This window comes from Tamandua tetradactyla, chromosome 21 (assembly GCF_023851605.1).
Source record: "Tamandua tetradactyla isolate mTamTet1 chromosome 21, mTamTet1.pri, whole genome shotgun sequence".
Lineage (NCBI taxonomy): Eukaryota > Metazoa > Chordata > Mammalia > Pilosa > Myrmecophagidae > Tamandua > Tamandua tetradactyla.
Window position 1 is genome coordinate 17,124,323 of NC_135347.1, and position 15,693 is coordinate 17,140,015.

Here is a 15,693-nt window from a genome sequence, read left to right on the forward strand (position 1 = left end):
TTCTGCCTCTGCAGTTTCAGGCAGGTTGGTCAATGTTCACTTTGCTCCCAAGGATGCTGACTCTGGTGCCCAAAGAGAGCTGTACAGAAAGCATTCTGATAAGTAATAAATGGTTCCTGGGACAGGAACTGTGACCCAAACTTTGTAGCTATGCAGGCATGACAAATATTAAAAAACAATCTTGCTTTAATTATACTCCCTAAAGCAGTTCTCATGTAAGAGCACAATAAATATGTGGATGTCAGTTTATTCGGTATTCTTGGTCCTGATGAGCTTGAGTCCCCTAACCCTACTTAACTAGGTTCTTGTGTCTGTCATTTCTTAATCCTGTGTGGCGCCCCTTCTTCTCTCCTGTTCCTTAGGGAAATCCGCGCAGTCCTCTGAGTAGATACCCAGCAATGCTGTTGCCAGGGCATATGACAATTCTATACTTAGCTTCCTGAGGAACTGTCAAACTGCCTTCCACAGAGGTTATACTACTTGACATTTCCACCAACAGTGGATGAGTGCCTCTTTCTCCACATCCTCTCCAGCACTTGTCGTTTTCTGTTTTTTTGATAATGCCCATTCTGGGGGGTATGAGAACATCTCATTGAGGTTTTGATCTGCACTTCCCTAATAGCCAGGGAAGTTGAGCATCTTTTCTGAGAAGTGTCTGTTCATGTCTTTTGCCCATTTTGTAACTGAGTTGTCTGTCTTTTTGTTGTTGAGTTGAACAATATCTTTATATATTCTGGATACTAGACCTTTATCTGATATATTGTTTCCAAATATTGTCTCCCATTGTATAGGCTGTCTTTTTACTTTCTTGACAAAGTTCTTTGATGTACAAAAGTATTTAATTTTGAGGAGCTCCCATTTATTTATTTCTCTCTTCAATGTTCATGCTTTGGGTGTAAGGCCTAAGGAAAACACCTCCTATTATAAGATTTATAAGATATTTTCCCTACGTTTTCTTCTAAAAGTTTTATGGTCTTAGATTTAATGTTTAGGTCTTTGATCCATTTTGAGTTAATTTTTGAATAGGACGTGAGATATGGTCTCTCTTTCATTCTTTTGCATGTGGATATCCAGTTCTCTAGGCATCATTTATTGAAGAGACTGTTCTGCCCCAGGTGAGTTGGCTTGACAGCCTTTTCAAAGATCAATTGTCCATACATGAGAAAGTCTATATTGGAACACTACTCAATTCCATTGGTCAGTATATCTATCTTTAGGTCAGTACCATGCTGTTTTGACCACTGTAGCTTCATAATATGCCTTAAAGTCAGGTAGCGTGACACTTCCAAATTCATTTTTCTTTCTCAGGATAATTTTAGTTATTCGGGGCAACCTGCCCTTTGAGATAAATTTGGTTATTGGTTTTTCTATTTCTGAAAAATAAGTTTTTGGGATTTTAATTGGTATTGCATTGAATCTGTAAATCAATTTAGGTAGGACTAACATCTTAACTACATTTAATCTTCCAATCCATGAATATGGCATGCCCTTCCATTTATTTAGGTCTTCTGTGATTTCTTTTAGCAATTTCTTGCAGTTTTCTTTGTATAGGTCTTTTGTCTCTTTAGTTAAATTTATTCCTAGATATTTTATTCTTTTGGTTGCAGTTGTAAATGGATTTTTTTTCTTGATTTTCCCCTCAGATTGTTCATTACTAGCGTATAGAAACACTACAGATTTTTGAGTGTTGGTCATGTAACCTGCTACTTTGCTGTATTCATTTAAAAGCTCTAGTAGTTTTGCTGTGGATTTTTCAGGGTTTTTGACATACAGTAGTGTATCATCTGCAAACAGTGAGAGTTTTACTTCTTCCTTTCCAATTCTGATACCTTGTATTTCTTTTTCTTATCTAACTGCTCTGGCTCGAACTTCCAACACAATGTTGAATAACAGTGGTGATAGTGGACATCCTTGTCTTATTATTGATCTCAGGGGGAATGTTTTCAGCTTTTCCCCATTGAGGATGATATTAGTTGTGGGTTTTTCATATATTCCCTTTATCATGTTGAGAAAGTTCCCTTCTATTCCTATCCTTGAAGTGTTTTCAACAAGAAAGGATGTTGAATTTTGTCAAATTCCTTTTCTGAATCAATCGAGATGATCATGTGGTTTTTCTGCTTTGATTTGTTGCTATGGTATATTACATAAATTGATTTTCTTATGTTGAACCATCCTGGCATATTCTGTGATGAATCCTACTTGGTCATGGTGTATAATTCTTTTAATGTGCTGCTGGATTCAATTTGCAAGAATTTTGTTGAGGATTTTTGCATTTATATTCATTAGAGAAATTGGTCCATAATTTTCTTCTCTTGTAATATCTTTGTCTGGCTTTGGTATGAGGGTGATGTTGGCTTCACAGAATGAGTTAGTAGCCTTCCCTCCTCTTCAATTTTTTTTAAGAGTTTGAGCAGGATTTGTATAATTCTTTCTTAAACATTTGGTAGAATTCAAATGTGAAGTGATCTGGTCCTGGACTTTTCTTTTGGGGGAACTTCTTAATGACTGATTCAATTTCTTTACTTGTGATTGGTTTGGTGATGTCGTTTATTTCTTCTCGAGTCAATGCTGGTTGTTCATGCCTTTCTAGGAAGTTGTCCATTTCATCTACATTGTCTAGTTTATTAGCATAAAGTTGTTCATAGTATCCTCTCATTACCTCCTTTATTTTTGCAGGGTCAGTGGTTATGTCTCCTCTTCCATTTCTGATTTTATTTATTTGCATCTTCTTTCTGTCAACATTGCTAAGGGTCCATCTATCTTATTTTCTCATCGAACCAATTTCTGGTTTTGCTGATTTTCTCAATTGTTTTTATGTTCTCAATTTTATTTATTTATGCTCTAATCTTCATTATTTGTTTCCTTTTGGTTGCTTTGGGGTTAGTTTGCTGTTCTTTCTCTAGTTCTTCCAAGTGGACAGTTAATTCCTTGATTTTTGCTCTTTCTTTTTTGATGTAGGCATTTAGGGCAATAAATTTCCCTCTAGCACTGCCTTTGCTGCATCCCATAAATTTTGGTGTGCTGTGTTTTCATGTTCCTTTGCCTCAAGATATCTACTGATTTCTCTTGTTATTTCTTCCTTGACCCACTGGTTGTTTAAGGGTGTGTTGTTGAACCTCCATATATTTGTGAATTTTCTAGCACTCTGCTTATTATTGATTTCCAACTTCATTCCTTTAGGATCTGAGAATGTGTTTTGTATGATTTCAATCTTTTTAAGTTTATTGAGATTTGCTTTGTGACCCAGCATATGGTCTGTCCTTAGGAATGATCCATGAGCACTTGAGAAAAAGGCGTATCTGGCATTGTGGGTGTAATGTCCTATACATGTCTGTTAAGTCTAGCTCATTTATTGTATTATTCAAATCTCTGTCTCTTTATTGATCCTCTGTCTAGATGTTCTGCCCATTGATGAGAGTGGGGAATTGACATCTCCAACTATTATGGTAGATGTGTCTACTTCTCTTTTCAGTGTTTGCCTCATGTATTTTGGAGCATTCTGGCTTGGTGTATAAATATTTATGATTGTTATGTCTTCTTGTTGAATTGTTCCTTTTATTAATATATAGTGTCCTTCTTTGTCTCTTTTAACTGTTTTACATTTGAAGTCTAATTTGTTGGATATTAGTATAGCTACTCCTGCTCTTCTCTGATTGTTATTTGCATGAAGTATCTTTTCCCAACCTCACTTTCAACCTATGTTTATCCTTGGGTCTAAGATGTGTTTCCTGTAGCCAGCATATAGATGGGTCTTGTTTTTTTTTTTTTTAATTTTTTATTAATTAAAAAAAAATTACAAGAAAGAAACACAAACATTCCCAACATATGCTTATTCCACTGGGTCCCGTTTTTTAATCCATATTGCCAGTCTATGTCTTTTGATTGGGAAGTTTAATCCATTAACATTTAGTGTTATTACTGTAAGGGCAGTACTTTCTTCTACCATTTTGCCTTTTGGATTTTATATGTCATATGCAATTTTTCTTCTTTGTAACTTTAATGATGGTCTTCATTTCTACAGTCTTCTCCACACCTCTCTCTCCTGTCTTTTCCTATCTGTCTCTTGTGCTCCCTTTACAATTTCCTGCAAAGTTGGTCTCTTGGTCACAAATTCTCCCAGTGATTTTTCGTCTGAAGACGTTTTAATTACCCCCACATTTTTTGAAGGACAATTTTGCTGGATATAGAATTCTTGGCTGGCAGTTTTTCTCTTTTAGTAACTTAAATATATCATCCCCTTGTCTTCTCGCCTCCATGGTTTCTGCTGAAAATTTTATGCATCATCTTATTGGGCTTCCCTTGTATGTAATGGATTGCTTTTCTCTTGCTGCTTTCAAGATCCTCTCTTTCTCCTTGACCTCTGACATTCTAACTAGTAAATGTCTTGGAGAACGCCTATTTGGGTCTATTCTCTTTGGGGTGCGCTGCACTTCTTGGATCTGTAAATTTAGGTCTTTCGTAAGAGTTGGGAAATTTTCAGTGATAATTTCCTCCATTAGTTTTTCTCCTCCTTCTCCCTTCTCATCTCCTTCTGGGACACCCACAACATGTATATTTGTGTGCTTCATGTTGTCATTCAATTCCCTGAGTCCCTGCTCATATTTTTCCATTCTTTTCCCTATATTTTCTTTTGTTTCTCTGAGTTAAGCTGTCCTGTCCTCCAGTTCACTAATCCTACCTTCTGCCTCTTGAAATCTAGTATTGCAGGTTTCCATTGTTTTCTTCATCTCTTCTACTCTGCCTTTCATTCCCATAAGTTGTGATTTGTTTTTCAACTTTCGATTTCTTCTTTTTGTTCATTCCTTGCCTTCTTTCTATCCTCCCTCAATTCATTGATTTGATTTTTGATGAGGTTTTTCCATGTCTGTTCAAACAATTTGAATTAACTGTTACAACTCCTGTATCTCAAATGAATTGTTGGTTTGTTCCTTTGACTGGGTCATATCTTAAATTTTCCTAGTATGATTCATTATTTTTTGCTGACATCTAGGCATTCAGTTTACTTCGTTAGTTTGTTCTGGAGATTGTTTCACTTTTTTTACCTGGGTTTTTCTTGCTGGTTGACTTTGTTTCTGTCTGATCTTTGACATTCAGTTCAGCTTATTCTAGACCTCTAGGTTAGGTTTTGTTTAATAGATCAGAATTTTTCAGTTGTTGCTTTCTTGTTTCTTGCCCTGCCCATATGATGCTTTGTTTTTTAAACACCCTCCCTCTTTGGAGGGTCTACTTAGGTATTATAGATCCCAGCCAGATTTTCTCAGACCAAACTGGCCTCCTCTGGAGGAAGCAGTCATCTGCACCAGTTTTCCCTGAGGATGAGACCCAGCAGGCTGAAAAGCTTTCCTATGAAACCTCTGGACTCTGTGTTTTTCCTATCCTTCACAGTATGTGGTGCTTTTCTGCCTGCAGGTCCCACCAGCATAAGGAAATGTGCCCTTAACTTCTGCAGACTCTCTTTGCTGGGGGCATGGTTGAGACAGAGGAGAGGTTGTAGTCTGGCTTTAATCGCTTTACTTTTCCAGACCCTGGGGTCTGAATTCCTTGAGGGAAGGATCCCACTTGAGCTGGGCCCCACCCCTCTCCTGGGGAAGGCGCAGGCTCCAAACACTCAAACAAGCTTAATTCTGCCTATGCCTGAGGCAGATGGAGTCTGAGAAACCCTGCAGCTGTATCCAAAGAGTAGTCAAGCTGTAGAAACACAGCCACATAAAAGAAAAAAGTAAAATCCTTTTCAGAGCAGGACCCCCATTCCTCAGGTTTGCCAATCAAGAGCTTAAGTTGCTATGTTGTTTTGTATATCCTCATGTCCTGTGTGCCCCCTCCTTCCTTGCGGACCCAGACCCTTTCAAATATAATGTACTATCTGATCCAAAAAAAAAAAAAAACTCTTGTTTTTTTTCCCTTTCATTTTTTCTTTTTCCATCTGCCCTGCCCCCTCTGCACTGGGACAAAAAAAAAAAAAGCAACCCTGGCTTTTATTCAAGGTCCAGCTGAACTGGGGGCCTATTTTTAGTAGTCAGAATTTGTTAATTCCCCAATTGGAGTTTGGTTGTACTCAGCCCTTGCTGCAAGTAAAATCTTTCCTTTCCCTGCTTGGAAGCAGCCTGTGGGGGAAGGGTACTGGCTTCACGGCTTGGGGGACTCATGGTTCCGGGTGGGCTTGCAGGCAGAGCAGCTTGTCCAGACTGGACACAGTGTGTCCGGTCACTGATGTGGCCCCAGCAGCTGTTTTGTACTGTTCCTGGCTATTTACTAGCTGCTCTGGAGGATGAACTAAATCCCACACCTCACTACGCCACCATCTTGGCCCTGCCCTTTTTCAGGTTGGAATCTTTTGATTTCCTCTTATTCTTTTAAGAGCCAAGGTCCCCTGTGATTGTATTGAGCCTACCTAGATAATCTAGGATAATTGCCCCTTTTAGGTTAGCTGATTAGCGACCTTAATTACATCTGCAACCTTAATTCCCTGTTGTCATGTAACAAATATTCTCACGGGTTCTGGGGATTAGGAAGTGAACCTCTTTGGGGGCCATTACTCTGCCTGCCACACCACAAGTTTTATTACTATTTCAGAACTTGTATTTTAATATTCAAATTGAACTAAACAATTAGTGATTTCTAAAATTCAGTTTACACTTAAAACTCTCTGCCTTTATTCACTCTCTAATGTAATACAGAAGGTTCCAGCACATAGAGATTGAAGATTCAGATTCAAGTTCTGAATCTTTCATTTTGTTTCTCTATGACTCTGGATAAATCACCTAACATTTCTAAAACTTGGCTACTCCATCTATAAAATGAGGATAACTACCTCTCCAGCTTATTTTATAGAGCTACACTGTAAAGATCAAATATAGTTGTGAGAAAGCTTTATAAACTGTGAAATACTTTTTTAAAGTAAAGAATTATTAATTGCTTTTCTGGTCCAAATAAAGATTCAGCTCAAATACATATAACCATGAAGAAATCACCTAGAATGTATTCACCCTCCTCTTTTCTCCAGTGCTCCTACCTTTTTTATGGCACAAACACATAATATACCTCTGTTTATACATCTCCTCTCCCATTCCTAATTATGAGGATTTTGAGGGAAGAGTTCACACTTGATTTAACTTGTATGTGCACATCACAATATTTTGTGCACAGCAATAGATGTTTATTAAATAGTAGTCTTAAGAAATGGTTTAAAATTAATGTCCAAAGATTTTCAAAAGAGAACATTTAAATGCAGATGCTGTAATGGAATAATGGTAAAGTAAATGCTAAATAATAAATATTATTGCAAAATATAACTCTCCATGAGGAAATGGAGCACTCCGACTTAAAGTCAAAGCCCTATGTCTTGTAGGTGAAAAGAATGCTGAGATGCACCATTGCAACTAAGTTTCTGAGCCCTGGTTCTCAACACTGGCTGCACAACAGAATCCCTTGAGGACCTTTTAAAACACATTTAGTGAGACTCTCTGAGGGTGAGGTTCAAGCATTGGTATGTGCTGCCACAGAAGAGGACACTAAACACTTCTCTAGATCCTGCTGTCAAAGCTGTCACTGCACTATACTATGGAAATCATTTTGAAATGGGAGTTACCAACCTCCTTTCAATTTAGAATGCTATGCAGCCTTAGGCCCTGCTCACAGGAGAAAAACACTTTGTTAAAAAGCTTACTAAGGGGTGGTACAATGGTGGCTCAGTGGCAGAATTATCACCTGCCATGCTTGAGACCCGGGTTCAATTCCCAGAGCCTACCTATGGAAAGAAAAAGAAAAAGCTTCCTAGGTGTGTTAGTGTGCAAGCTGCTGGAATGTGATATAACAGAACTGTAACAGCTTTTAAAGAGGGAGTTTACAGTGCTAAGTCTATAAAAATGTTCAAACTAAGGCATCCAGGTAAAGATACCTTTATTCAAGGAAGGTCAATGGGACTGGAACACTTCTGTCAGCTGGGAAGTCACGTGGCTGGCATGTACTAGTCCTTGCTCCTGGGGTCTGTTGCTTTCAGTCTCTGTCCATTTGGTGGTTCCTCATTTTGCTTCTCTGGGGCTGGCTTTCATCTCTTGGCTTCCCTTCACTCTCTCCAGGTTCTGGCTTGCTTCACATCTCATGGTGAAGTCTGCTGGGCTCCAAGCACCTCCAAACATCCATGTCTCTGTTCTCCAAGTGTCAGCATCTGTGTCAGCCCTGCTCTGAAGTTTCTGTCAGCAATCTTGCTTCTGTCATTTCTCCAAAATGTTTCCTCTTTTAAGGATTCCAGTAAATTAATCAAGATCCACCTGGAATGGGTGGACTCACATCTCCATCTAATCAAAAGATCATACCCATAATTAGGCATGCCTCATCTCCATGGAGATAAATTTAATCAAAGTTTCTGTCCTACAAAATTAAATTAGGATTAAAAGAAATAGCTGCTCCCATAAGACTGGATCAGGACTAAAACATGGCTTTTCTGGGGTACATAATAGATTCAAACTGGCACAATGGATATGTATATGAACTGGCAATTAACATGAGAAAAAAATACGTATAGCTAATAAATATATAGAAAAATGTTCTACTCCATTAAGGAATCAAAGAAATAGCAATAAAAACAAAAGAATACCATTTTTGCCTATTAAATAAGCAATGATACTTTAAAATAATATTGTAGGTCAGTGAGGATACACAAAAATGGGCATTATGTTTCAAAAGTTTTAAAAATATTTATACCCTTGATCAAGCAAGCTCAGTTAAAAGAATTATTCTATATACAACCAGATACATGGAGAAATATTTATATTCGAGGATATTTCACATCATTTACACTAGAAACAACCTTAATAATCAATAACAATGGCTTGATTAATTACATTTTTGATGCATTTAGAAGACGATTAAAATTATGCCACAGAAGACAATTATAAGATATGCAATTATATGATTATATAATTCATGCTATATATATATTTATGCAAAGTATTGTGTGTTTAATATAACAAATATCTGTTTTTATTTCATGAATTATATATTCACAGAGAAGACCACAAAGAGGGAATAAAAATATCAAGCATTCCATCCTTGGGTATAGGATTACAGGAATTTTAATTTTTCTGAATTTTATAAAATTCAACAATCTAACATATTATTTCTGTAATTTTTTTTCAAAGGCCCCTGGGAAGGGGCCATGCAACTGATGTTGATTAAGCTTCATTAACTTCATGATAAATTTGCTTCTAAACCAGAAGCAGACATTATATTTGGCATTTTTATATACATAAGATCTCATCTAACTCTAACAAAACTTCTGTAGAGATGAAAGTATCACCATTCACACACATGAAAGACTTATGGCCTGAAGAAATTTAAAAACTTAGCCAAGTCCACACAACAGTGAAGTGGCAGTCTGACTACTAAGTCAATGTTGATTACCCACCAGGTCTCATCAGCACTTTCCTACACTAAGTTATATTCACCTATGATATCTCCCAATTATTATCATCCTCATGTTTACACTGCAGTGACTGGCACATAGTAAGGAAGTGGTCAATAAATATTATTGAATGAATGCATCCTTTATAATCACAATAAGTGAAATGAGAAAACAAAACAGCTTTAAAAATGTCCATTTGGCATCCACAATGAATCCCCCTTACTCATACATTTTTTAACTGGAAATAATCAGATTTCTCTGAGAAGATATCTAGACAATATTTTCTTTAAATGCAGAAGACATATTTATGTTAATTTAGCTAAATAATTAAAAAGAAACAGAGTTTAGGCATTGAATTATATGGCCATGGCAAATACATGATAATGCCTGGTAGCAGGCACATCAATAAAGCAAAAGAAATCAGAAAAACTGTGATGACTCAATAACAATTACTCTTTCTGAATTACTTTGGCTTCACTGCCCTTGTGTGATGTCAAATGTTAAATATATATTAGGTTAAATAAAATCTGTTTAGGCAAAATTAGGTAGCATTTTGGCTTCCATGACTTGTCTCACTGGTGCTACGGTCAAGAAAATGCTACATCACATGGCAAAAGGGACTTGGCATGTGTAATTAAAGTTATTAATTAGCTGACCTTAAAACAGAGATTATCCTGGGTGGGCCCAACGTAATCACGAAAGCCCTTAAAAGCAGAGATCTTTCTCTAGCTGGAATCAAAAGGGAAAGGCAGAGACGTGAGAAAGATTTGATTTGCTGCTGTTGGCTTGAACATGAAGGGGGAATGGAGAGGCATGTGCCAAAGAAACTGGGAAGCTCAGTGCTGTAAGTGCAAGGAATTTTGCCAACTACATGAATGAGGCTGGAAGAGGAATCTTTCCCAGAGCCACCAGATAAGAGCCTAGGCAAGATGATATCATGATGCCTTGTAAAGCCCAGAGTTTAGGGCCCAAGTAAGCCACTCTATACTGGGATTCTGACCTATGAGACTGTGAGATAATAAATGGATGATGTTTAAAATGCTAAATTTGTGGCAAATTTTTACAACAGGAATAGAAAACTAATAGTAGCATTAAAATTATATTGTACATTAAAAAATTATCATGATCCAAACTCCTTATTTATACTTGTTATATATTAAATTGATAAAATCCAAAATTATAATATAACACAGTATTCCAGGCTGGCTAGAGTCACAAATCAGATTCCAGTTCCATTTTCTGTGCAAATCAATGTCTTTGGGACCTAGTTTCATTTCTAATATAAAAAAGGTAGAAATATATGTCCTCTAAGTTTCTTTCTATATCTAAAACAGTTCAATTTTGATATTTCTCAAATACATGTCTTATTTTCATGTGACATTTATTAACTGGTAACTGTTGTTGGATTAGGAGATGTAATTAAAGCGTCTAACCCACTGAAATGACTGTTAGTCAAACTAGAAGAAGGATTTTTCATTTCTTTGTACCTTTTCACAATCTAGAGACATTTTAATGAGTGAATTTTCTCTTGCTTTACCTTTTCTCTGATTAAAGTTTTCCTAAATTCAACAAAAATTGTGTTGCTATTTCTGCAGCACTTTTTGCTATCAATATCCAGTCCCGTAAGTCTAAATAGTTATAGATCAATGGCTCCCAGCTGGGAACAATGGGTGCACATATCCACACCTACCTAATATCTTCAATTGGACACTTAATAGGTATCTTGAATCTAAGATCCTAAAATCCTCTCTCTTTGCCCCAGCTTCCACATTACCAAGCCCTATTAACTCTGCCTCTGAAATATATTCTAAACCTTTCTACTTTTCTCCATGTCCACATCTGCTACTCAGTCTCTTGCCTGAACCAGTGACCTCCAATTTTTTTTTATAGAACATCGCTACTGGTAAAAAATACTAAGCAGTCTCTCTCTCTCTCTCTCTCTCTCTCTCTCTGTGTATATATATATATATACATACATACACACAATCTATAATTTATAAATCATACTCATGTTTTATAGTCAGTCCATATATTAAACAAGAAATAGAAATTCCAATTTTTCTTCTCAAACCCTTATAAGATAGACATCTTAGACATTCCTGGAGTGCAAGCACCCTACTTTTGAGACCACTGGTCTCTCATCAACCTTTTTCCCTCTACTCTTGCTCTCTTTAATCTACTTTCTCCTACAGTGTAAGCTTTCTAAAATCTTGCTTCAAACTGTTTCATGGCTTACCAATGAAATAAGAATAAATTTCAAATGCCATACCTGACTTATAAAACTCCATCATCTACTTCTTCTCTCTGTCTCTCTCTCACACCTTGCATGTTAGGTTAAAAAAATTTACATTTTATCCTATAGGTAATGACAAAATACAGGTATTTCAAATAAGGAAGGATACATGATTAAAGCAAGATCCACAAAAAGTAATAGGACTAATTCCTAGTTTCTTCTCAAGAAGAGAAATAACCAGAAATCATATGCATACTGTTACTAATTTATAGTTAAATTTAATGGCCATGGGACAGGTAACCACTTTTTGAAGAGTGCTTTGAAAAGTATTGCTTTTTTATTTCTTTGCTTTGTATATACGTTATACCATACAATAAAAAAAAAATTTTTTTTTAATTTAAGGGCGAAAGATTTCCTCAACTAGGATATATTTTAATAGGAAAAATCATTAAATTTTATACTTGGCAAGAATTTTATTTGGTGTCATTTTAGCAGTTTTGATAAGAGCTATTTTAAAATTCTGTGTTGTTAATAAGACAAAATATGAAACAAAATCACCTTAGAAAACCATTTTACCCAATGAATAAAGTATTCAAATAATGTATATAAATAAAGGAAAAAATTTTTCTAAATTCTTAATATGCTCTTATCTTGAGCTTCAGTTTTAGGATAGTGAATGTTTTAAATTATCCTTCCCGTGGGAAAAATAACTTTAACTTTTTAAATTAAGGTTTAAAACAGAAGTCCAACTGGCTAGAGTACAATTGGAGTAGTTGGGTTACGAAGTTAAGGCTGGAGAGGTGTGCAGGGCCCAGTCCTTTAGGATCTGTGGCCCTTAACCACATAACAGAACTACTCCAATTATACTCTAACCAGCCGGACTTCTGCGCACTCACCACCAACTCATCGTACTCACTATTTTGTTTTATGGGAAGGTTCTTATCCTCACTTTTTTATCTAACAATGCTAACTCATTTTCTCACAAAACTCTTCAAGGACAAGACTTTTGTCTAGGTCCATCGCTGTATTCCCAACAGTTTAAGTATTCTGCCTGTCCCAAGGTAGGAACCCAAATATTTATGGAACAAATGAATGACCTCATCTTTCACATTTTAAGACCCAGTTCTGTGAAACTAACTTTACTTATCCCAAGCAGTCAGATATTTCTTCTTCTATGCTCCCCTAGTTCTTTGTATAAATCTCTACAAAATCAATTTCCCATAAAACATATCTATTTCCTCTTATTAGACTTCATGCTTATTAACAAGGTCTTTCTTCACCTTCATAACTATATGTAAGCATTGTGCCACGTATCCAGTAGAAATTCAACATTTGTTGAGTAAATGAACAGAAAATACCCTTAAGAAGTAAAAATGAAAACAGAATAGGCACGGGATAACCAGCTTATTTTTCATTTATTTCTCCTACTCATTTCTTATTTATTTCTCTATCTTTACCACTGACAAAATGTCAACAGAACTCTAAAAAATATTTTGTGCTTGCTTTAGGATCAGGTATAGGGACCCATTAAAAGACTAAACTATTCCCTAGACAGCTCTTCATCTTCATCCTGAAACTGCTTTTTTGTTTTTGCCTGAATTCTATTCTATTCTTCTAACCATTACACTCTAGAATGCCACAAAACTAGAACCTTACCAGTAACTTAGAAGAGAAATCCCACTTTAATTGCCTAGCAATGAGGGGAGGAAGGACAGCAATGGCAAGGTAAGGAGGGGAACTCTTAGGGCAATAAGGAAAGATGAAATGGTTCTGACATCCCAATTTGAAAAGCTGAATACATCTTCCTCTAAAAAGTGCTATTCAATGTTATAAATGCTAATTATGGAAGTTAATACTGAATATGGATTAAGTGATCTATTATATACAAGGCTAGGGACATAATCAGTTTAGCCAAAATTATTTTCATAGGACCATGTCAGATGTTTGGATTTTTGAACTAAAATATATTACTCTCTTCATAGTCTACTCTCCACAAAAGAAAATCTGAATTTCACCACTTTGGGTTTGACATAGAGGTAATATATTATAACACAGAAACCTATATAACTCACTTAATCAGACAACATACTATGTACCTACTTTTGCCCCCTGCATTCTTCTTCACTTTGACACTGCTCTTCATCACACTTATTTCAGTCATTACTCCCAGTGACTTCAACACATTTATACAATAACCCATTTAATGCCCTAGTTTCTTAGTTCCTTAACCTCTGTAACTCCAAAGACTCTCTCCCATGAGCATAGTCAGGGCCATGTCATCATCAATAACTGCACCAATTCCAAAATCTTAACCAATACCCTGATAACTCCCCCAGAGAACCTCTTTTGTTGCTCAGATGTGGTGTCTCTCTCTAAGCCAACTTGACAGGGGAACTCATAACCCTCCTATGTGGGACATGACTCCCAGGGGTATAAATCTACCTGGCAACATAGGACAAAAATCTTGGGATGAGCCAGCATCAAGGGATTAAGAAAGTTTTCTTGACCAAAAAAGGGAAGAAAGACAGGAGACAAAATAAAGTTTCAATGGCTGAAAGATTTCAAACCAGAGTTGAGAGATTATCCTGGAGGCTATTCTTAGGCATTATACAGATTTCCCTTTTTAGTTTATGGTGTACTGGAGCGGTTGGAGGGAAGTACCTGAAACTGTTGAGCTATGTTACAGTAACCTTGATTCTTAAAGATGATTGTATAAAGATACACCTTTTACAATGTGACTATGCAATTGTGAAAACCTTGTGTTTGATGCTTCTTTTATTCAGGGTATGGATGGATGGGCAAAAAAAATATGGATAAAAAATAATAATATGGGTGTAAAGGGTAAAATAAATTTGGTAGATGGATATACTAGTACTCAATTAGAGGGAGGGGTAAGAGGTATGGTCTGTATGAGCTTATTTTTATTCCTTTCTGGAGTGATACAAATGTCTGAAAAAATAATCATGGTGATAACCCACTGATTGCACACCATGAATGGAATGCAATTTTTTAATCCTGGGAACTAAATTCTAATCTCTGAACCACATCTCCTATCCCTCTAGTTCACCCTACTATCTAAATGCTACGTTCTTTTATCTCATTGCGTTCCCTCTTTTTTTTCTTTGTCAGTGTAGCTACTGACAAAAAACAGATAGCAAAATAGGAGAAGAAAGTCATCAATTATCAACAGTTTCTCAATTTTATTGATCTTTCAAAGAACCAGATTTTGGTTTAGTTGATTCTATTGTTTTGTTTCTAAAATTCTCCATTTCATTTCCATTCTAATCTTTCTTATTTGCTTCCTTCTCCTTGGTTTCATTTAGTTTGCTCTTCTTTTTATAGATCCTCAAGTTTACAGGTTAGGTCTCTGATCTGAGATCTTTATTCTCTTTTTCTTTTTAATTTTTTATTAATTAAAAAAAATTACAAGAAACACAACATTCCCAACACATGCACTCAGCAATTCACAATATCATCACATAGTTGCATATTCATCATCATAATCATTTCCCAGAACATTAGCATCAATTCAGAAAAAGAAATAAAGACAACAGAAAAATATAACAAACAGAAAAAAAAACTTTACAGGCCATACCCCTTACTGATCCCTTTCATTGATCACTAGCATTTCAAACTAAATCTATTCTAACATATGTTCCCCCTATTATTTACTTTTTTTCCATATGTTCCTCTCATCTGTTGACAAGGTAGATAAAAGGGGCATCAGACACAAGGTTTTCACAATCACACAGTCACATTGTGAAAGCTGTATCATTATACAATCATCATCAAGAAACATGGCTACTGGAACACAGCTCTACATTTTCAGGCAGTTCCCTCCAGCCTCTCCATTATACCTTGGATAACAAGGTAATATCTACTTAATGCATAAGAATAACCTCCAGGATACCCTCTTGACTCTGTTTGTAATCTCTCAGCCATTGACACTTCATCTCATTTCACTCTTCCGCCTTTTAGTCGAGAAGGTTTTCTCAATCCCTTGATGCTGGGTCTCAGCTCAATCTAGAGTTTTTCTCAATTCCTTGATGCTGAATCT

At 36.1% G+C, this 15,693-nt stretch overlaps 1 protein-coding gene across 18 annotated transcripts in view; it reads right to left on the reverse strand.

Annotated features, from left to right (window-relative positions):
- APC (APC regulator of Wnt signaling pathway) overlaps window positions 1–15,693 on the reverse strand; it is a 220,943-nt gene that overhangs the window by 172,432 nt on the left and 32,818 nt on the right. For 4 of the 18 annotated variants that reach the window (XM_077138955.1, XM_077138953.1, XM_077138950.1 and 1 more), the window contains one exon: window positions 7,898–8,297. The exons of the other annotated variants lie outside the window; for them this stretch is intronic. The gene's annotated coding sequence lies outside the window, so the exon portion shown is untranslated. The remainder of the gene's footprint in view (window positions 1–7,897; window positions 8,298–15,693) is intronic. 18 annotated transcript variants of the gene reach the window in all.